Source organism: Acomys minous (genome assembly GCF_964271855.1).
Source record: "Acomys minous genome assembly, chromosome: 6".
In the NCBI taxonomy this organism is placed as follows: domain Eukaryota; kingdom Metazoa; phylum Chordata; class Mammalia; order Rodentia; family Muridae; genus Acomys; species Acomys minous.
In genome coordinates, this window is record NC_140487.1 from 92,346,516 (window position 1) to 92,370,385 (window position 23,870).

General features: G+C 46.0%; 1 long non-coding RNA gene across 2 annotated transcripts in view; it reads right to left on the bottom strand.

The window, feature by feature from the left end:
• Positions 1-570: 570 nt before the first annotated feature.
• The window catches only part of LOC311599758, a 50,867-nt gene continuing 27,567 nt past the window's right edge, over positions 571-23,870 (bottom strand). The window contains exons 3-4 of one of the 2 annotated variants that reach the window (XR_014779995.1): positions 3,039-3,181; positions 571-1,876 (exon numbers count right to left, since the gene is read on the bottom strand). This is a non-coding gene — a long non-coding RNA (uncharacterized lncRNA). Of the gene's footprint in view, positions 1,877-2,323; positions 3,182-23,870 lie in introns of those variants that run through there. The other variant, XR_014779996.1, reaches the window with a different exon arrangement.

A 23,870-nucleotide genomic window follows, 5' to 3' on the forward strand; every position in this document is an offset into this window, starting at 1 on the left:
AGGCTTCGGCCCACATTCGGGCTGTGCAGAGGGCAGAGCAGGGTGTGTGGGGGTCCCTGCAGCAGAGTTGACCATTGGGACATTGTGTCTGTGGGAGGTGTGTCAGGCTGACACACCCTGGTACAACGCTGGCCAGAGAGGGCTGAGCAACGAAGGCAAGTGCTCAGTGAGGTGGGGACTCCAATATCTTAATCCTGTTCAGGCAGTGGGGAGATTATGCCCTGTACCCTGACCTTAACCCATGCCCTGAAATTCACATCAGTACGTCAACAGCCACCCCACCACCAGCCGTTGCAGGATTGTGCCCAGTCTCCAGGCGGATTCAGGGGAAGACGCTGGCATCCTTCCATTTTAATCATGGAGACGCTGGATCCAGAGACATGGCTTGTTCCTTTGCTGCTCTGTAGCCAAGTCAGGATTCCAGGCCAGCTTAACCTCTGCACTAAGTCATGGCTTCCTCACCAGCAGCTCCCCGCCCCCCCCCCCCCCCCGCCCGGCCAAGCCCCAGCCCCACGCTTGGCTCGCTCCTACCATTTCACACATTCTAGACCTCAAACGGAAGTGCCCCCAGTCTGTCCTCCTCGCTGCCTTGCCTCCAGGAACCTGGACCCTCCAACTCTTTCCTCCCCTGTTGCCAGTTTCTTGGCCATCTTGCTTATGAGACATGGGCCTCTGTCATTGCTTCTGTTCCTGCAGACCACTCTGCATTTCCCAGTTGCCTGAAATATCTCCTTGGTTATGCAGCCTATGAACCACTTCCTCCAGGAAGCCTCCCTGACTACCTTATTCAGCTGCAAAGGAACTCCAGGGCTCCTCAGATTTTCCTCCCAGTTCCCCCGCATCCCACTCATCCTCTCCACGGAACTCTATTTACTTCTCCCTCTGGGTATGTCAACCCAAATAGTGCCAGCTGCTCTAAGACAGAAAACATGAAGTGCATGCGGGACACCCAAGCTCTCCCTACTGTGCAGATACCTAGGAAATGCCTAGTGAGTGAATGGTGGTGGTTTTTATGGAAGCCAAGATAACACCGCTCTCCTCTCTTAGTTTCTAAGGATGCACTGGGGATGGGAGGGAACGAGGGTTGGGATTTTGAGCTAGCTGGTTTTGGCTTGGTCCTCTGTTTCTGTGGCCTTTTCACTCCTCTCTCTAGGATGAGGCTGAGAAGCCACCTTGACTGAGGACAGGGCCACACCATCACTAACTGCACTGCCCCAGGTGCCCCATGTAGCCCACCCTCAGTCTTTTCTGCTGGAGGTCTTGGAGATCTGTGGCTCTCACAGCATCACTGACTCTCAGGCCTCCCTTCTCAGCACCCTCTCCAGCTGTGCAAACCCCCTTTTAGCCCAGAAGGACCTCAACCCAGGACATGGGGGTAAGTGGCTACAGATGAAAGTCAGGCTGGCAATTTATGGTGTGTGGAGCCTGCTCCCTCCAGGCGCTCCATCTGTCAAGGCAAGGCCGTGTTTTCCTTGGAACCGACACAGGTGGGACCTCTTCCTGGCAAGGCGCTTTCTCTCCCTCAGGTTGCTGCCAGGGTCATCCACAGGGAATTCTGGGAAAGTTTTGTCCACCAGGAATGGCAGATGAGTTGCCCCAGTGTATTCCTGGGGCAGAGCGAGCCTGGCAGCTCTGAGAGCTGAAGGGCCTCCACGTGCAGTCCTTCCTGCTCCGTTTTGTCCTGCCTTCTTGCTGTCCCAGACTACGGAGCAGCTGACGGCCCATAAGGAAAAGAGTGAGCCACAGCAGACACCATTCAGGCTGAGACTGGAGTTATGGAGCAGAGGTGTTCAGGCACAGACAAGAGTCAGTGACAGCTTGAAGAAGTAGAAAGCCACAGGACAGAAATTGTGACCAAAGGGACAGAGGACCTACCCTAGAACAAAAATAGAGACAAAGAAAGGCAGTTGCCCAGAGAATAAATTGTGAGCCAACCCTGACATGAGAGAGATAGCCCAAGGGGAGAGTGGAGAGAGAAATAGAGAGAAATAGAGAAAGAGAGACAGAGAGAGAGAGAGAGAGAGAGAGAGAGAGAGAGAGAGAGAGAGAGAGAAGGGAGCAGAGGGGGAAGAGAATCACCACGGTCCACACAGGGAAACTTCAAGGGAAGACATCAAATCTCTATGATCCACATAAAAGGCAGGACCTGGTTCCACACTGACACACAGCAGGTGGGTGGGCAAGCAAAACTCCAGTGCCTGTCGCACAAACTTCCCAGTGCTCCCTTCCTGCTAGGGCTAGGGCCTGTGGCTGAGGGATGGAACACAGGTCAGTCCCCAATCCCCAGTGTGCAGGCAGTGTGAGAGGCTTGGGTCAGTCCATAGGGGATAAGGGAGGGAAAGAAGTATCAGGAATCTTGGCTGATTCCGGATGAGAAGGCTATTGCATTTGTTATTACCTTAGACTTCTGTGTGACCGGCTGTGTAGCCTCTAGCAGAACAAGAATTTACTCCCTAGCTGTATTAGTTACCTTTTTTTTGTTGTTGTTGCTGTGTGCAGTGGCTTAAATGAAGAATGTCCTCCACAGGCTCAGCTATTTGAAGACTTGGTTCCCCAGTTGGTGTTGCTGTCTGGGGATGTTGTGAACCTTTAGGAGCTGTGGCCTTGCTGGAGGACTGTGCCGCTGGAGGGAGACTTTGAAGGTTTACAACCACTTCCAGTTTGCGTTCGCAGATTCCTGCACAAAGAGCTGTGATTGCTTAGCTTCCTGCTGCAGCTGTGCCAAGCATACCTTGCCAACATGAACTCCTCCTCCAGACCCTTAAGCCCAAATAAACGCTTTCTTCCACAAGTTGCTTTGGGTCATTGTTTGTTTGCTTGCTTGCTTGCTTGCACAGCAACAGAAGTCCGAACTACATTGTGAGAAAATACCTGGGCAAAAGTAACTACAGGAAGGAAGGGTTGATTTTGCCTCATGTCTTGAAAGTATAATTCATTGTGACTTAGAAAGAACTCTAGCTGTGGCAGGGGAGTGTGAGGTGGCTGGTGACTTTGATTCCAGTCAGGAAGCAGAAAGATGAGTGATGGTGCGCACTCACTTTCTCCTGTTTGCTTTTCTTTCACAGGACTCCAGGCTATCAGAGGATGCATGCTACAGTTAGGTGGGGTCTTCCTTCCTCTGATGACCCTCTCTGGGAACACGGATACTCCCAGAGGTGTGTCTCCTAAGTGACTCCAAATCCTGTCAAGATGAAGAATAACCATCACTTGTACAGAGCCTCTGCCAAAGGCCAGTCAGGCCTCTGTCCTGAGAATGCCACGGCAAACAGAGGACACAAGACTGTGCCCTGTGCCCAACTTATTTCCAATCAAAGACAAAAACAAGAAGCAATATACGACATGCACATATGGCCCATTGGGTACAGGTAGGAACTACAACTGACAAGAGTAAGGTAAAGCTGTGCATTCTAAGTGAGGTACTAAGGAGCCTGTTGGCATAGTGTTCTTGTGGGCTGTGTGTAGTTTACCCTTGTTCACTCACATGCTGATTTCTCTACCCCACTCTCTGGTCTCAATCCAGACATTGAACTGTGATGTTTATTCTAAGTATCTCCTGTCAAAGTTGTGTAAACTTGTCACCATTTGTTCTATGTGTTGTCAATAAAATCCTATTAGCCAATGCTGAGCAAGACGGAGAATAGGGTGGGACATCCTGGTCCATTGAGGGGAAGAGAAAAAGTTAGAAGGAAAGGAAAGATGCACATGGAGAGGATTGGGAAGCAGCACCAGAAGGAATGAGCTGGACCTAGGATATGAGCAAAATAAATAAATAAATAAAAATTTAAAAAAACACCAAGTATAATGTGAGAAATCTAAATAGGAGGAAGCTATACTAGCTTGGAGGTTTAGGAGGGAGTGATTATTACATAGCATTGTGCTCTAGGCTAATTAAATAGATCCTAGTCTCTCTGTGTGGTTATTTGGGCATATGCATCTGCAACTTCAGGTGCATATATACCAAAAAATACAACTAGAGGGAAAGTGCATGTTATGGCTACTACACAAGAATCTTGAAGAAGAAGAAGAAAAAGAAGAAGAAGAAGAAGAAGAAGAAGAAGAAGAAGAAGAAGAAGAAGAAGAAGAAGAAGAAGAAATGTTTTTTCTGGAATTCAAAAACTAGTGAGTGACCTGGGAACATCTCAATGGCAGAGCACTGCCTAGCATCTTAAATCTGCATAAGCACCAGCACAGTACATCAAGTTTGGCTGCACAGGCAGACAAGAGTACACATCACACAGTGTTTACATAGCACAGATACAAATTAATGGCAAATTAGGAGACCCTAAGTTCACTCCTTAGTACTACAAAAAAATCACCACAAAACATAACCAAAACCTGATATACAATTCACAAAGAATTTGGTCATCCTCAAAGAAGATGATGAGCATCAAAGAACCTCCTTATGGAGATGGCTTCAAATGTGGCAAACAAGCCACTGGGCAAAATGTCCTCGTTCCTGCCACAAAGAGAATCTGCCTAAAAATGGGCAACTTAGATGCAGGCAGAGTTGACGGCCGCACTCTGCCAAGTCAGGGTAAGCAAGCCCTCAATAGTTCCTGCCCTGCGAACAAGTCTGGCAGAAATATTAGGCCAAAAAGATGAAGATGAGGCTCCAACCTGTCTTAAGTCAATTTGTACATTTTGGAAGCTGCTAACCCTCAATGCTAGTTCACTCAGGAATTTAAGTTTTATTCCTTCTCAAGTTTCTGAGGGGCATTGAAGACAAGATAGCATAGTTTTACAACCAAGGTTAGTTGGTTAGGGGAAAAGATCATTTTAGATCAAGATAAAGAAGTTAAGCTATTAGAGTTGAGATAGGATAGATATTGAATCTCATTCAGAAATTTAGACCCAACAAGACAGGAAAGACACTTACTTCAAACGGGATGAATGCCGATGGCCAAGTCACTATGAATGTAACATGTATAGAACTCCTTATTCTCATTACTGTCACATGGTTCTCCTTGCTATATGTAGTTTTTTATACATGTGTAATAAAATAAAAGTATTAAAAAAAGAATTTGGTCATATTTATTTGTGAATGGGTAAAATTATAATACAGTGTTTTTGCTCTTTTAGTTTCATCTTACCTAGCAATGAATGTCTGATTGAAAGCAAGGCCTCACTGCCAAAAGCTCTCTAATGCCTTTCAAATCAGACATACATTTGAAAAAAAATCATGATTAACTCATTTAATAAATTAACAATGGGATAATTTGTATAGAAGTAAAAAGCCAATTAATAGAATTTCTATGCCAGAAATAAAAATTTCTGAAATTTAGGGCTTGGCAGATCAATGGTTTATATTAATGGAAAATTAGACATAGTTGAAAATAAAATTAGTAATTAGAAGAAAAATGAAAAAGAACTAACTAGAGTAATGTACTCAAAGAAAAGAGATAATACTAGAAATATATCACATATATTATATATATAATATATATGAAAGACTTGATGTGATTATAAATAAAATTCTAAGTGGAAAAAGAAATATAATGGAATAAAATCATTATGTAAAGATATAATAGACAGGAACATTCTAGAATCACCCATCAAGTCCCAGAATCCATCAATTTTGCTCAGCTTTGCAAATCCCAGACAAGACTAACTCATGGTAAACCACTAAAGTGAATCACTAATGAACTAAAAACCAATAACAAAAAGACCTTCTAATCCAGCCAAAATTTAAAAAGGACATACTGACCCCAAAAAAAGCAATAGCTAGGCTTACAGAGCACTTCTTCAATGTACAAAGTCAGCCATTGAACAGAAATCAGAAAAACATGTCGAAGCATGTAGAAAGCGTGGAAGGTTGTCTCCCAGGCATGACATGGACATTACACCCACTCTCCCAGGAGCTGTGACCACCTGAAAAGCGTTTGCGTTATAGTAGTACAGTCAACATTCTGCGTGAAGGAGGGAGGGGCTTGTGTGGCCTCATCTCTACATGAAGACTTACAGCATTTGCTGGTGAGAGAAGAGGCATGGTTTTTAATGGGGTGGACACTGGCAAGGTGCCAATAGTCATAACTAACCTCTCATCTGTGCTCCTATAAGCAATTCTAAGTAAACTCTTTCATTCACACACACAGAGGGGAGGGAGACATAGCCTTTAATGGAAAGTATAGGGGCAGGAAAACACTCAGAAGTCTGAGTAAAATCAGCTATTTTTGTTTATAACTTACATATTAATATACCAAAATACTTAAAACAATGTAAAATAAGGACTATTTTAAGGCATGTAGCTATATTTGTCTCAAGCCATATCAACATTTCACAAATGATGCTCAGACACAAAAGGAAAATATTGCAAAGCTAGTGAATATAAGATCAATTATCTAAAAAAGCAGCATCAATATGTAGAATATACCTGAAACACTTTATAAAGACGACAGCTGCTAATGCACTAAAATGTTTTAAATACCTAGAAAAAATATGATTAAAGGTATATATATTTTCCACATCAAAGACTACAAAACATTATTAAGGGAAATTAAAGAAGCCTTAAATAAATAGTGGAACATTCCAAATCCATGGATTGAAAACCTTTATGTGGTAAAGACATCAGCTCTCTTCAACTTGATCTATAGAGTCAGTACAGCTCTAATAAAAACCTTAAGCCAGTACTTTGTGGAAATTGATGTTTATTAAAATTTATATAGAGATGCAAAGAGCCAAGAATATGTAAGCTATACCCAAGGAAAGGGAATGCCATCAAAAGAGTATTCTAGAAACCATACAAACGTTTACTACACATTACCATAGGCTGCAGCAATTGCTGTTTTGCTATTTACCTACAAAATAAGTCAAGTGTATTAGTGAAATAAAACTCCAAAATTTAATAATATCGCATAGGTGCTTAATTAAAAACAAGGGTGATAGCAGAGAACACTGAAATAATAATGGGCTTTTCACAAAAAATCACTTGTTTTCAGTAAAGAGAGTTAACACTAATCCTTTCCTCGCTCCACAGCAACTCTAAGTGAATAGTAGATCTACAGTAAAATAGGAAGCGGTCCGGGTAACCTAGGGGACAAAAGGAGAATATCACCAACAACTGGGGATAAAGAAAGGACGTCTTTTAAAGAGCGCATTTAAGTAAAAACTTCTATTCATTATAAGTCTTCATTACAAGATCAAAAAGGCAAACCATAGAGTGGGAGATATTTGCAACATATATAACTTAAAAAGAACTTGATTCCAGAAAACTCAGAGGAGCACTACTAAATAATATAAACGGGCCATTCAAAAGCTAGAAAAGGCACTTAATAAAAAAAAGGAAATCCAAGTAGCTAATGAAAGTTTGAAAGGGTGCCCAACCCTATTAGTCCCCAGGCAAATATAAACTCAAGCCACAGTAAAAGAACGTGACAGTCCCAACCAAATAGCAAAACAAAACAAAAACCCACAGCAAAGAGTGTTAAAGAGGGTTGGAATCAATTAAAACACATATTGCTGACGGGAGTATTAATTTATACAACCAGTGTGGATGCCATTGTTTGGCATTATCTACTGAACTTGAGAATATATACACCCTACAGCTTCAGAACGCTCATGCCTAGCATATGCCCAGTTCAAATGGGTGCACACATGAAGCAACAGCACATCCAGCATGCTTGTTGCTTATAATAATAATTATTATTATTATAACAATAATTATAATAGTTTCAAACCAGTAGCAACTTAAACATCCAATGACAATGGGAGTGGATAACTATCTATGAATAGTAAGCATAGACAAGTGTGCCTAGAGAACCATCTGATACAGGAACAAAATAACAATGGAGATAAATCTCACAACTGAAAGAAGCCTGTCTGGAGTAGATGCTCCAAGCTTCTAGTCACATAAAGTTTCAAAATGGACAAAATCAATTTATAGTATTAATGATAAGGAGAATGGCAGCCCTTGAGGAGAAGGCAGGGGCAGAACTATGAACGATATGAAAGGTTGTAGGGGAAGCTGGTGCATGGGCTGTGACAGAAAGATGCATATCTGCATCAGGGTACCAGTCCACAATATGTCATGTGCACATGAAAACCTAAACAAAAAGGAGTTCGACTTTCTTCTTCTTCAACCCTCTCCATGTTCTAAGACGTCTTCTCTGGCTCTTGAAACACAAATCGGTTTCAGTCAACCGATATCCCCCGTTGCCATCATTTGCTGCAAGAGATAGGACATCGTAAGAGATAAATCGTCCATGTGCTTTCATCTGTGGATGCTGAAGAAAGTAAATCTGAGTACAGAACAGCGACAATGAGAGGCTGGGGAGGATTGGGGAGGGTAGAAGGAGGCTGTGGGATGGTACCAAGATAATGTCAGACAGAGGGAAACTCCTATTGCTCTGCAGTGCCATTGGGTGACTAAAGTTCTTAGCAATCTCTCTCTCTCTTTTTTTTTTTAACTAGCAGAGAGGAGCTCAGTGGCCCTAAGCACAACATGATAAGGTAATTGCCCTGGTTTGATTGCCCTCCCATATACATGGACTGAAATATCGCACCTCAAAAATATATGATGTATATATTTCTATGTGTTGATCAAATAATCTAAGTAGCTATTAGAGATGGGAAGGCTAAAAACTCTCATTTGATCATTACACATTATACATACATATAGAATTATCACCGTGTGGCTCGCAAATGATTTTTAGCTTTTTATTGATTGTGAATTTCACATCATGCACCCCAATCTCACTCATCTCCCCATCCCTTTGTGTCTGTCCTCTGCCCTTGCAGCCTCCCCCACAAAAGGAGAACAAAACAAGCATCTCTTCATGGAAGCTATATTGTATCAGAGTGTGTCACCCAGTATACCCTTTTGTCCACACATTTTTACTTGCAAATGTTCATTGCAATAAGTCATTAGTCTGGTTTGAGGCCTTTGGCTTCTGCTATACTATCAATATTGGAACACCACAGGAACTCCTCTAGGATTTCCTGTTGTTACCCTGTGTCATGGAGATTCTGTAGCTTTGGATGTACAGGAATGACCCTTTCATGTGCTCCAGCAGGTCCAACTCAAAGCCTTGGATCTTGACCTGGGTGATAGCTGAGTTGGTCAGCCCACCATCTCTTCCTCACTCATACCACCAGAGCAAACTTTCCAGTGCTGCCCCAGCTAGCTCATCCAATGCCACAGCCATCATGAGGCCAGCTCTCTCAAGTGCTGCAGGGTGGCAGGGACAGCTCTCCCTCTTTTATGACCTTGGAGAGCCTTGAGGCCAGCTCTCCCACATGCCACAAGTGGCAAGTCAGTGGGGGGCAGGGACACAGATGACATCTCTTCCTCACCCACACCACTGCATAGCAGATGAGGGGCAGGGCCAGCTCTCCTGAGTGTCATATTCAGCAAGGGGTGGGACCAGCTTAGTACAGTGCTCCAACATCAACATGGCATTAGATGGCAGCCCAGACCAAAGACATCTGCATGGCCTTTGGTGGTAACATGGGTTATGGACATCAACATAGATCCAGCTGCATTAGGACCACAGACCCTGATATGGCACTCGGATGCAGCATGGTCCCAGATAACTCCCTGGCCTCAGGGCTCCTCATATCCACTTGTTCTTCTCCACAGTGTACAAACCCTTGGATTCACTTTTCTCCCATCTTTCCACCATGTTTTTCATCTTTCCCATCTCTCCATCACATATTCGATGATCATAGTGGCTAGCGGCACACACAGAAGACACTTGGGTGTTTTTCTACAGGCCACTCCAGCCCTAAAATGATCATTTTAAAGCCCAAATTTGTGCTCCAGCCAGCCCCCTTTTCTACACTGTCAATCTCATTCTCCAATCAAAATTCTCTGTCCCCACTCTTGCTAAGCAGAAGAAGCACAAAGATGTGTAGAAAGAGAAAGGAAAGCTAACACGATCTCTCAGGTGACAGCTGAGACATGAATGTGTCAGCCAAGTCCTGGGTACCACTGATGGGAATGGGGTTGGGCACAAAGGGAATGTGGGAGACCCACGAGTTTGAAGCCAGCCTGGGCAGCACAGGAGAGCATAGGTTGGCATCAGGAGACTCGAGTGCATGTCCCAGATCCACCTCATTCTAGCTGTGAAGCTCTTTATCTTCAGATTGGTCAACCATAACTAGGGATTCTACGAAGAAATCTTCTGAGGACTAAATACGAAGAGCCAGCTAAGTGAATGACATGTCTTCTGTGCTCAGCAAGACTTAGTTTCTTCCCTTCCCTTCCCTTCCCTTCCCTTCCCTTCCCTTCCCTTCCCTTCCCTTCCCTTCCCTTCCCTTCCGTTCCCTTCCTTTCCCTTCCCTTCCCTTCCCCTTCTCAGCAATGGGGCAGAGAGGCAAGTCTGTGCTGAAGGAAGAGCAATATCCGCAAGTGATGCTCACATTAAGGAACTGCTTTTCTCATATCTCCCCCACCAGTACCAGACTGGGAACCAGATCCTGAAGGATGGGGGTTCAGCTCTGGGTCCTGCTATCCCTAAGCCTCAAATTTTCAATGTCTTTCTACATATAATGGGACTTTAAAATTCTCCCTCTGATGGGTTAGATTAGAATTCAGTAAAATTATGCATGGACAAGGCCTTGTGTAAAATGCAAAATGCTGTGTAAATGTCAGAGGTTATAATGAGAGGAACAAACATGGATTAGCACTTGCTGTCATCAGAGCACCTTTGAAGCATGACCTCATTAAGCCCTTACAGGACTGGGAAGCAGTTCCAACAAACAGATCTGCTTTCCATAAAACAGAATCGAAACTTTTTGAAAGGGCCAACCTAGTCCAGTGGAGCCTATGCTGGGAACCCACGTATGGTCCAGCACAGTTCAAGCAGACCCGACCGAGGGTCCTCCTGGATGTGAGTAGTCTCTTCTAGAAGCAGAAGAATGAGGATTGGGACTCTAGGCTGTTAATCATAGATGCTGGAAACTGCTGGTGGTGTGCCAGGTACCCCTGCATGCCCCTGTCTCTCTCACCAAATGCTCTCAGGTCAAATGTGTTACCACCAACCAGAAGAGAGGTGAGGTAGAACAGAGGGGAGTCATTTATCTGGTCCCAGTGCCTCTGGTCCTCATCCAGCTCCCTCAGAAATGCAGCCCAGGGCTGAGAGAGGGCGCCAGCTGGTTCTGTTGTGTTTAGTGGGTTGAGGTGCCCTCGTCGAGTTCCACTAGGTAGGGATTTGCTAGACTTTCCCCAACCTGGCTCGGGCATTGTATTTCACACTTGGTTATAACAAGCAGCAGCGCCATCTAAAGCAGCTACACCAGAGAGCTTTGGTGGCTTATTTTTTTTAGGGTGTCCAGGAGAGGCTCTACACCTGCTTCTCCAAGAACCAGAAGCAGGTGTTTTCTCACATACCCACCTCTGTTCCCACCATCCTGTGCTCTCTTGTGCTGTCAGTGCTTGCTTTAGGTGGCCCTGTCCAACCACCTGTTAGAGGCGTACGGCGCATAAGTGGTGGTGTGGAGAGGGGTCACCTCGACAACTCTGCTTTCATTTTAGCTTCCTCTGAGTTAACATCAACCTCAGATACTAGTGTTTAATACAATACACCCCAAGCAAGGACTCAACATGTGAGCTTTTGAGTCATGTGTCCAAGCAGAGTCAATCACTGCATTTAAGAAGTGAACAACTCTACCGGCAGGGCAAAGGATCAAGTTTCTTTTTAGGAAACTTCAAAGAGGAGAAAAAAGAAAAAGAAAAATCAGGCTGATGCTGAAAAGACAACCTTTATTTATGACTGGTCTGTTCTGTAGGCCTCTCTTCCTGAACTGTAGGGGGAGCCAGGTATTGGGGCGGGAATCAGCCTTACTCTAACTGACCTCAGGGAAAAAATAGAATAATTCTTGCGTGAGTGTGGAGATAATTTCTTCCCTCCCTGGCCCTCAGTGACTTCCTCTTTACCATGGGAATGACAGCCATGCCAGGAGGAAGTCATGCCATGCTTGGGCACTGGAGAAGTCTGGGAGAAGTTGCCTGTATGGCTGTGCTTGGGCCACAGAAGGGACAGATTAGAGACGTTGCCAGGACCACATCAAGTTCATTCACTGCACACACTTGTTTCTTTACCAGTATATTAAGAACTGTTCTGGCCGGGCGTGGTGGCGCACGCCTTTAATCCCAGCACTCGGGAGGCAGAGGTAGGCAGATCCCTGTGAGTTCAAGGCCAGTCTGGTCTACAAAATGAGTCCAGGACAGCTAAGGCTACACAGAGAAACCCTGTCTCGAAACTGCCCCCCCCCAAAAAAAAACCAAACCAAAGCAAAACAAAAAAACCTGTTCTAAGCATTGGTACAACAGCAAATCAAATCAAGTTCTCAGGCCAATAGCATCCCCATGCCAATGGAGGGTGCTAGGGTTTAAAAATAACTGGTGAGATGCAACAGAACTGATATGGAGAGATTTATTTGGGAGAAGGGAAGTAGAGAGGAGTTAGGACTTGAGTAGGCCATGGGGGGGAGGGGAAAGGGGGAGAAGAGAGAGAGAGAGAGAAGGGAAAGGGGGTCCCCTTAAAGAGAGCAACTGATGGCAGGTTTGTCCTCTATATCCTGGGACCCTGTCACACACCTGGTGGCTGGCACCCTGGTATGATGTAAGAGGTTGCTAAGCAACCTAAAGGCAGATCAGATCAGCTAGCAGACTAGCAGAGCTGCTTGTGAGCTAACAGAGGAGACATACAACAAACCACAAAACAACAACAACAACAACAACAACCAAACAACAACAAAACCTAAGTGAGCAAGTAACACAGTGTATTAAACCAAGATGGGAGTATGGATGGAGAAGGCTGGTGTAGGGGGTGATACTGAGAGGGAGGGGATTGGAGCCTTGAACCGAATGCTCAGTCAGGCTTTGTAGAAGGAATATCTAGTGTGTTATATGGATGCAACACCTGTCAATTAAAAAAACCTATGGCCTGTAGCTTAGGCAGGAAATAGGAGGTGAAACATCTGGTAGCCAGAGGGATTCTAGAATAGAGTCAAGTGCAAGAGACTCAGCCAGCAAGCTGTGAGGAAGATGGACACATGGTGCCTGAGCTCAGGTAACAAGCAATGTGGCAAAATGTAAATTAGCATAATGGGTTATTTTAAGTTACGAGCTAGTCAGAGAAAAGTCTAGCTGGATGGCCTAGGTATTTGTAAGTAATTATTTGAGTCTCATGGGTCATTCTGTTGGGAGTATGGGAGGAAAAATCCACTCATTATAAGGCTTCGCCTGGAAGGTAGCATTTGAACAACCTCGAGAGAGATAAGAAATGGGTCGTCCACATAGAAAAGAAACTCAGATGAACATGGTGAGTCTTATCTGGGGACTCACCTTGACCACTGACATCCATGACAACACTTGTACAAGGAGCCATGCAGCTGGCTGCCCTTGTCGCTAGCATGGCACTTACCAACCCCTAGTCATCAGTAAGCTGACTACAGACACCTGAGGAAGCCCAGTTGACATAACAGCAGGACCACTTGAGTGAGCTCAGATCCAATGGACTAGTCACCAAATTGTAAGTTAGACGGAGAGCTGTTGATTGAGAGTCACTGAGTTAGCTTAGTAGGTAAAGGGGTTTGCTGCACAAGCCTGGTGGCCTGAGTTCAATGCCTAGAATCCACAGAAACATGGAAGGATAAAATGGACTCCACAGAGCCTTCTTCTGACCTCCTGACATGGACACCAAGAAACACACCATAATAATAATAGGAGTGTCTCCATATGAACTTATTCTCCCGTGCCTCCCTGCCCAGGCCTCAGTGGGCTGGTGCAGATGAGTCTGCCCTCATGGGCTCATTGGAAACCTTGGTTGGCTCTCAGCAATGGTGCTATTCAGGAGATCAGGAAACATATGTTGGCCCTTTTATGTCCATGGGTGAAGCTGGAGATGGCTGCCCACTCCCAACCCAGAGCCTCAGCCCTGTGGAAGGTACTCTCACATAGCTCTCTATCTCCAGGTGTGCTCACCATCTTCCCCCAGCTCTGCAGGCCCAGAGGCACTAACAGTTCCCTGTGGTTCATAGGCTTCAGCAGCTTGCCCTAAGCATGCCTACACTTGAATGAATGAATGAATGAATGAATGAATGAATGAATGAGATTCCTTTTGTCAGTTACTCAGGTTGATTGTGCTGTTTCTTCCTGGGACCCTGACTAACAGAGTAAGAATGCACATGCTCCTGTAATTAGCTATTTGAACATTATACAAAGAAAAGCAGTCCTCTTTCCTGTCTAGGCTCCCAGGTCTACTACTCAAAGTCTATCATCCTCAGAAATGAACTTTTTGTTTAAAAGAAGAAGGAAAAAAATCCAGGAGTTGGCAGGCTGAGGCAGAAGGATTACCAAGAGTTCAAGGCCAGTTTTGGTTATGTAGTGAGTTCTAAGCCAGCCTGGTCTACAGAGTAAAGACCTGCAAGCCCTAAATAAATAAATATTCATTAAATCACAGGAAGGTTAAGTGACTTGTTCACGGTCACCCTGCTTCTCAGTACAGAGCTGTAATTTAAACCGAAGGAGCCTGGCCGGCTGCAGAATCTGTGTTCATAAATACACTTACACATGTTGCCTCCTAGGAACTCTATTACATTTGTATTTCAATGCTTTTTACATATTTGACATAAACTGAGGCATCCCATGTAAGTAAGATGGTGGCCACTGAACGGGGAGAGATGGGCAGTCTCTCCAGGCACTTTTTCTTTTTGCAGAAAACCTGGCATATTTTCCTAGCATAAGAGAGTCCTCTTGTCATAATGTTGCTTTCTTCTATTGATTTGTAGTTTAAGCATTTTTAAGTTTTTGCTATTATAAGTCATGCCACAATAGCATCATCATGTATATGTCTGTGCATATAAATAGAGTGGTGCCTACGAACTATAGGATACTGTGGTTATGTGAAAAATGAGAGTGAGTTTTCTCACTGGATGTTCATTGTTAAATTTATTAATAATGACTATCCTAACAGTATATATAGATATAGGTGCCTATTTTCAAGGCTGTTGTATAAAAAAAATTTTTTTTTGCTTTTTCCCCCCTTTTCTTTGTATCTGTATGTGTATTTTCAGAGCTATTACCTTAATTTTCATTTCCTTTGTTCTGATATAAGTTGAACATCTTTTCAAATAAGGCATCATTTTATTGGCTCCTTAATACTCCACTCCTATACCATGGTTTACTTGGCCCACCTTTCACTTTTCAGAGTAACATTAGATGACACCCTTGCTGTATCTCTTAGTGTTTTCTTAAAAAGTTTTCTAGACCTAGAATTACTAAATTCAGAGGAATAAGCTGGGTTACGTTCTGGCTGTGCGCTGCAAGTTGTGTGAGGGAGAGGTGGTCTTGCACCAGCAGCGTTTAAGGGTCGTTAGTCACCTCCCAGCTCTCCTGTGATCTTAAACCAGTGCTGCCAGTAAGAAAAACAGGGTCTTAGTTTAATTTCCACTTCTTTTCTTTCTAACAGACCAGTTTAGACACAGGCTCTCCTATTCCTTGGCCATTCTGTAGCTGTTGCTGGCACTTCTGCCTCTAGCCTATATTTTGGTGGGGATCTTAGCATTTCTGCAGCAGCAGGAAGCACTGTGGATTTTCAGTCCGGTCCAGTCAACAGAGTACTATTCACTCATACACACACACACACACACACACACACACACACACACACACACACACTGGGTGGCAAACCTGGAGCTTGGCGTTTGGAGAGGTATCAGTGATGGGCAGTCATTACCCACAGACGTCTTGAGATCCTGCAGCGGACGAGACCTTACACAAGGAAGACAATTAGAGAGCAAGGCAGAATCGTTCTAATCAACGCTAATCGGGCAGCTCAGCTACGTGCTGTGAGAGCGAAGAAAGGAGAGGGCCTGGCGCAGCCAGCTTCAGTCAGGGGAAGAGCTTTTCAAGAGAAACCTCAAGCACGAGCCATGACATTTCATATGTGACTGTTGTGTGATGACACACATTCCTGTCCTCAAGCACGGAGCACGCTGCCTCAAAACTCCCAATGAAAAAACTAAGCATGCTGGCCACTTCCATGGCCCAGCTTGGCTAGTGTAGCTGGCCGTTGGCGTCATTGCCCTGGTAATGGCGGTGACAACAACTGGCATTTGTTGGGCTCCAGCTACATGCCAGACACAGCATGCTATGTAGTTCATACTCGGTGTCTCACTTAGGCTCCTGTAACCCGGGAAGCAGATGCCTTCCTTGGTCCTTTCAGTGGTATGGATGCTAAGATGGAGTAAATCCCACAGAGCATCATAAAGAGTATCAGATCCTGGCACCTAACCTCACTCGGCCTCACTCCTGGGAGCCCATGCAGTATCCAGGTTTGTGCGGCAACTACATCTTTTCCGTACATCCAACCCGTCTCTTCTTCCTGTATTACATCTGGAGGAAAAGCATCCTGTTGGTGTGATTGACAAGAAAACTATACCTGCTCTTGGAGGGGCGGGGAGTCCTAGAAGTCCAGCAAAGGCTGTCCCAGTGTGTGCTAGCTTTCTGCGAAGCACCGAAGCACCGTAGTTCCCGCTGAGTGAGGAGGGGACCACGGCATGGGTAGAATTCTGGCTGGCAGGAAGCATGCAAAGAGCCTGGGATCCTCAAGCCCAGGCAGTCTGGGGGGTGCGGGGATGTCTGCCAAAGGCAGCTGATATCTGAGTCAGCACTGGACGGTGGAGGTAGCAGGGAAGCCAGGAGGGCTAGAGTCTCTCTAGGAAGAGGAGGCTGACCGGGCAGGAAGCCAGAGGGTGCTCACTGCACACAGGAGGCCGTGCCCTCCATCATGTACCAGCCGTGTCCTCTGCTGACCTATCTGCTCTCACTAACAGGCTGGTACTATGTAGGCCAGAGATGCCATCCAACATGATGGCCTCCGTGATATTGTAGTGACAGGGAGCATATTGGGCAGGCAGGTAGAGGAGGTAATGACCAAATGTCCTGTGTGTGCAGCCAGACTGTGCACCCCTTTGAGATTGCATAGGCAATCACAAACCCACACAGCGCCATAATAACCATTATCCCTTCTATAGTAAGAGCACCTAGCAATAACTTACAGGCCTTACTCTAAACCACAGCCCCATTGCACCCTCAAAACCTCCCCTGTATTCCTCTTACAGATCAGAAAGGGAGCCACAGGCCATTTGCCCAGAGTGACTCAAGAAACACTAACATACACAGAACTTTAAAGCATAAAGCCTCTAGCCTCAGTTTCCCCATTTGTGAAATATGAATATGCTGTCTTCATGCACTCCAGAAAAGGGAATCAAGTTATGAGCCACCATGTGGTTGCTGGGAATTGAACTCAGGACCTCTAGAAGAGCAGCCAGTTGTGCTCTTAACCGCTGAGCCATCTCTCCAGCCCAGTGAAATGGTAATTATAATCCTAGTCACATGGGTTCCTCGAAAGGAGCAAATGCTGTAACAAGGCCCCTGACCTCATACCTGGCACAGGTAGGCTGTCTGGGATTGGTCACCATTGTTTGGACCTCAGAGTCTGGAAATCAGTTCCAAGTAAAGTGGGTCACATGCTGTCCCCCCTCTCTTCCTAGTGTCTTCTCAGAGTCGACCTCTTCCCATCACCATGGAGAGACACACAGGACAGGATGGTGCATGAATCAGACCCCATTCCACTCCGGGATTTGACTTCCCATCAGCCGACTCCTTCCATATCCAGCAATCTTTTCCGCTGACCTGGCTGCCAGCAGAGCCCAGTGTTGGAGAGCATCTTGGCTCCCATTGGAAGAAAAACAAACTTTGCAGAAAAATAAACACTTTTTTTAAAATGTGGTTTTACATTCAAGACCTAATAGTTTTTCCTTTCCTTTTTTTCCCAGATACTACAAATCTTCTGTTATAGGATGGGAATAAAAAGAGTGTCTAGGAAGGGACTTGTAGGTTGTTCTTTGATACAAACACAAACCAACATGGCAGCACCCAAAAGCCAGCATCCCATAGCTTACCTTTCAGACCCCAGACACCTCTCTGCCCAGCTCTCTGAGGCATCCCTTCTACTCCTTGCTTTGAGGAGGGTAAGGAAGTGGTCCTTCTGGTCCCTTCTGTTGCTCAGAGACATGGAGATGGACTCAAGGGGGTTCTTATGTGAGAGACCTGGGACATTTTCATTCTGAAATACAGTCAGCTCCCACGGTGAGCCTGCCAGGATGGAGGCCTGTGTGTCCCAGTGACAGGTCAATCTAAAACAGGAAATCAGTTCACTGGGGAACATGGAGTAACTCAAAGAACAGAACCAGGCCACTGATGTGGAGGGCAGTTGATCGATGCTCTCTGCTATAGCTATCCCCCAGTGAAGGAGGGAGAGCAGGCCCAGGGACTAGGCAAAGGCTGAGCCCTGGAGAACCATCGCTCACACACCCGCAGTTGACTCATTGCTCGCCTCAGGTCTGGGTCACCTGTGGAAGGCAGGGTGGAATGCAGCTGATGGTGATGGTTCAAGGCAACAGGCAGCACCTGGACCTGTGACATCATCGATGCCCTTTTCATTTCTGTGCCTTTAGACCCGGGGCTCTTAAACTTGGTACCCATGGTTTCCAGTATTCTAGAAGTGTCACGACTAGGTGAGAGTGCTTTGTGGGCATGCCCTCCATGGCGAAGACATTTATTAAAATCTCCAAGGCAGCGGTCTGAGGAGATAGTTCAAGTCAATATAGTGCTCGCCTTGCAAATATGATGATATAAGTTCCATCCTTAGAACCCACATTTTTAAAATGCCAGGTGTGGTGACTCCTATGCACAATCTCGACACCGGAGAAGCAGAGATGGGTGGCTACTTGGAGCCCAGTAGTGAGCCAGCCTAGCCTACCTGACAAGCTCCAAGGCAATGAGACCAGTGAGACACCCTGTCTCAAATAAGCAAGGTGGACAGTGGCTGAAGAACCTTACCTGAGGCTGTCATCTGATCATCACACACACATGCACAAACATGCATACACACAAATATTCATGTGCACCTGCACACACACACACACACACACACACACACACACACACGCATACGTGCAAGTGAACACATATGTACATGCATGCAAACACACACATGTGCACAAATCTTCAAGGGGCCAAGCCTTCCCAGAGGCTCAGAATCTCCAACTTATAATTCACCTGCTTAACAACTGAGCTTCATAGAGGCAAGGGCTTGTCTTCTCTGTCGTGGCATCTTTATAGGATAAGGAAAGGCTTGACATTTTAGATATTTTGTGGAATGAATAAATGAATAAACAAGTGAGCAGCAAATGCCAATTTCCTTCTAGACTCCAGAGCTTGGAAAAGGAGCTATAGAAAACTAGAACTAGAAAACAAGGCAAAAAGCGGTAACAATTTTTTTTTTAAAAAAATGGTAAAAATAACGAGTTGCAGAAATCCTGAATGAATGAGTGTTCCCCCCGGAAGATTGGGGAGCTAGAAGGACAAAGCCAAGCCCTGACACTGGGTGGGACTGAGAACAGGGACAGTACTAAACGCAGTGGGCAGAGAGCTGGGAAGACATTCAGGAAACACTCTTTCTAAGAGAGACTTTTTTTTTTTAAAGAAAGTTGTGGTTTTGCAACCAGGGCTAATGGGTTTTCCTTTCTTTTCCCATACAAGCTGCCCAGTTTAGCTAGAGGAAAAGACATATTCAACGCAGGGCTTGGAGACAGAGGCTGGGCCCTGAGCAGGAGGAGCAGAGGAGCAGAGGGGACTCAGGACATCTGCACTAGCTGTTCCCTGAAGCCATAGGAGTGTGTGTTCTCCTGGGGGAAGAGAAAGCTTGTGGGGTATGGCCTTGCCCGTGCCAGCCAAGGGTTGCCGCAGCGCTCCATGTCAAGGCTGAAAAGCCAGGATGGAAAGACAGGCCAGGCTATGAGGAAAGGGCCTCCAGCAACTGGCCACTGACTTCAAGTGAACTCTGTGAGGGAAAATGTTGTCCACAGAGAGTTATCTATCTGTTTTCCTCACGTATGAGCTGTTTGTGGCAAATGTGAAAGATGGAATCAGACAATTACAGTAATATATAAAGCAAAATTTTAAACACGAGTAAGAAAATACACGGGCCAGGCGCATGATGGGGAAATTTTCTTTCCTGTACTCTGAATTTGCTTCCTAAATCTCTAGGTCTTTCCCTGAGGCTCGCCCCCTTTGCTCCCAGATAAGATCCCCAAAGATTCTGCCTTGAACTCCCTGCCTGCTATGCCTCTCATGGACCCCTTCCAGCAGGAAGCAGTACCTCCCTAGGTGGTGACAGCCATGCTGACCGGATGGTGGATGCTACATGCTGCTGAAGGTCACCAGCCGAGGTCATCATCATCACAGACAGTCTAAAGCTACCCGCAGTCTCTGCACCTGGCCCTCGGACTTCTCTCCTGGTTGTACCTTTTTCTATGACTCGTTGGCTGTGACATGTATGAACATGTATGCCAGTCACCACTGTTACTGAATCTAATCCCTATAAATTCCCCCACAGGGAGTAACAAACGAGCCAGAGCCCTCCCGCTCCCCCCCCTCCCCCCCCCACCACCTGACCTAGGCAATAGAGGAGTCAAGCTTCTCTCTGTGTGGGGCTTTTGTAACCCTATCTCTTTACCCTGTTCTGTGACGGTTGTCCCTGTCCCTCATGTGCTGTCCAGGTGTTCTCCAGTGGAGGTCATGACTGTAAAGATGTCCACGCTGAAAGTGGAGCTAACAGAGACGATGCTGTTCCAGCCTTGCAATATTCTTATAGATACATACTTTTAAAAATGCTAGGGTATGACTGTGCCTGAGGGGGACTTCCTCCTCCTGTATATGCTCATAGGGTATCAAGTCTCTTCTTGGAAGCCTGCTATCCTTCCTCTGAGTGCCACCAGGTCTTCCCCTCCAGGAGACATGGTCAAATAAGGGGAAAATGGGAGGGAGGGAAGAATGGGAGGATACAAGGGATGGGATAACCATTGAGATGTAACAAGAATAAATTAATAAAAATAAATAAATAAATAAATAAATAAATAAATAAAAAGATTATGATACAGTTTTGCATTTTAAAAATGCTAGGGTATAGCTAAAGCCCGTGTCTGACCTGTGCAAGGCCCGGGCTCTGTCTCCAGCATCTCCATCATAATATCGACTGTAAAGTGGGAGCAGAGGAACTGTTGAATGGGGCAGCTGAAAGAAACATCTCCCTGGAGTCACAGCTGTTCTCTGTACTTTAAAGCATCCTGGAGACCCCAGTCTCTGCCTTCACAGCCAGTCTGTGAAACGAAAATGTGTGTGGCTTCTCAGACCCACAGAAGAATACAGGTCTGCAGCGGTGACAGTGAACTGGTGGAGGGGACACAAGTTAGACCTTCTCAAGAAAAGCACCAAGGACCTCGGGGTTGGGGGGCACAGGGAAACCATGATTTTAAGCATAAGAGAAACACGGCACTTGAGAAAGTGAAAGCCTGCGTAGGGATGAGGTTTCAGTTTCTATGCTGGCTCAGCCCCTTTCCCAGCTGAGAGAATAAAATAAAATCTACCTTCCAAAGTGGGGGTGGGGGGATGGGGGAATGTAGGGGGGAGGGGGGAGGGGGGAGGGGGAGGAGTGTGAGTAGCTGTCATGCTGTGTCCATGACTTTTCTCCAGTTCTGCTTTTGTTCTTTTCCATCAGCTGAACCTCTGCTTATTCCTCAAAGCCCCATGGACATGTTTGCTCCCGACAGTCCCCAGGGACTGTGGGTGCGTGGAGCTCTCTTTTTTTGGGACTTTCATATTTTCTGCCTTTCATTTTACGTGCTTAATTATTATTTTTTAAAGTGTTAAGTTGATATTATCTCCTGAGCCAAGGGTTGTTCTGAAGCCTGGGAATATAACCAGAAATGAGAGATTGTTACAGGGAAAATTGTGGCCCCAAAAGATAAGTTGAAATTCCAGCCTTAAGTACCTCAAGATGTGGCCTTATTTGAGAAGTGTTGCCACAGGGGTAATTAGTTATGTTGCTGTGGTCAGAGTAAAGTGGCCTAGTCATAATCCAATATCCCTGCTGTCTTTCCAAACGACACAAACAGGACACAGAGTCATGGAGATGAAGGTAATGCTGCCACCATGCAGGGAGGGCTCGGGGCCACCAGGAGCTGAAAAGGCCAGGAAGAAAGGGCCCTGGAAAGCTAAGAGGAAGCGTGGCCCTCCACACTCAGCCCTCCAGACTCTAGCCTTGCAGCCACATCCCCTTCTGTGTTTACTGTGCCTGGTCTGCAAGTGCTCTGCCGTGGCAGCCCTGGGAAGCTGATATAGAAATTGTCAGCATTTGCAAAGAACAGCACAGACGCAAAGCTGCAGAAGACATGGGTGGGAAATGTTAACAAGCCGCTCAGTCTCAGAGGAAGATTGGGACAGGCTTGTACAGCATGCACAGCTGAGGGTGCGAGTGGGGCCCGGGAGGCGGCAGGCAAAGATTTACGTGCACATGTGGCATCACGCATGTGGCGTGAGGAGGACAGAGATTAACACCAGGTGTCTTGTTCAGTTGCTCTTCACCTCACATAGAATCTCTCACTGAGCCTATAGCTCACCAATGGCTGCCAAGCAAGCCCCACGAATTCTCCTGCGTCTGCCTTCCCGGCACGTGGGATAACAAGCAGGTGCACACCGCTGTGCCCAGACTTTTACTCACACTCTGGGACTCTGAACGCGTGGCCTCATGATAGGGCATCAAGTACCTTACCTGCTGAGCCATTTTCCAAGTCTCCCTGAGACTGGGGAGGGGTTCCCTGGAAGAAGGTTAAGAGAGAGAGAGACAGAGAGAGAGAGAGAGAGAGAGAGAGAGAGAGAGAGAGAGAGCAAGAGACAGAGACAGACAAACAGAGAGAGAGAGAGACAGACAGAGAGACAGAGAGACAGAGAGACAGAGAGACAGAGAGACAGAGAAAGAGACAGAGACAGACAAATAGAGAGACAGAGACAGAGAGAGACAGAGAGAGAGAGACAGAGACAAAGCAGTAGAGAGAATGACAGTACCACCCATGTATCCTCATTGTCGCGACTGAGCGAATGTGCTTTTAAACAAGGTTCTGCCATTGACAGATGCTCAGCACCCATCTGTGGGACCTGCGGAAGACTCAGACTCTAGGCAAGAGGAAGAAGAAGTCAAGGATGGAGCGCTCCTGCCTGCCACTGAAATGTACCGCTCCCGCAATGGAGAGCAGATGCTGGGCTGAGCAGAGAGGCCCCAAGGAGATTTAGAACAGGGCTGGCTTTTAAAAGAAAACAAAAAGCAAAATTGGGCCGTTCTCTAGGGCTCCAGCCCAGCAGGGAAGGAAAGCAATTTATGGTCAAAGGAAGTAGCCTGACAGTAAACAAAAATACAGTGACCCCGAGTTCCCACTAGACAGAAGATAGATGGGACCGTCGTAAAAATGAGATTAATTTTAATAAGGGCTTTCACCAAGCTACAGACCCTGGTGGCCAAAGCCTGTCGAAGTGCCAAGGACGGGCAGCACTATTGATGGATGGGGCCAACCTCAGCGAGTTGAAGACATGGGGACAATCGGAAGTTTAGGACTTGCCCCCTGGCTGCGATGTGGCAGCTTCTCCCTGCAAGCATGCTTTATGTCTAATCCACTACCAGGATGGGAATCCCCTGCTCCTCTGTCCTCTTGGTGGGGATGATGAGCTTTGTGCTTGCATAACTCTAGGAATGGGACGCTCACTCTCTGAGCAAGCTGGGGGGATAGCTCTCCACATACAAATACTCAGGAAAGCTCTGTTTCATTATTTGTGGGAACATCCTGTAGCGTCAGCGATCACTCCCGATTTAAACTCGGCAGGGCTCAGTTTACACACACTGCCAGACAACTCACCGTGTAATGGGCCATGAGAAAAGAGACCGGAAAGGATCGGTTCTCGCTTCCAGAAGCAAGGACAGACAATACCCTGATCCTAGCGATGGACTGAGCCTTAATCCCGATCACAGGCT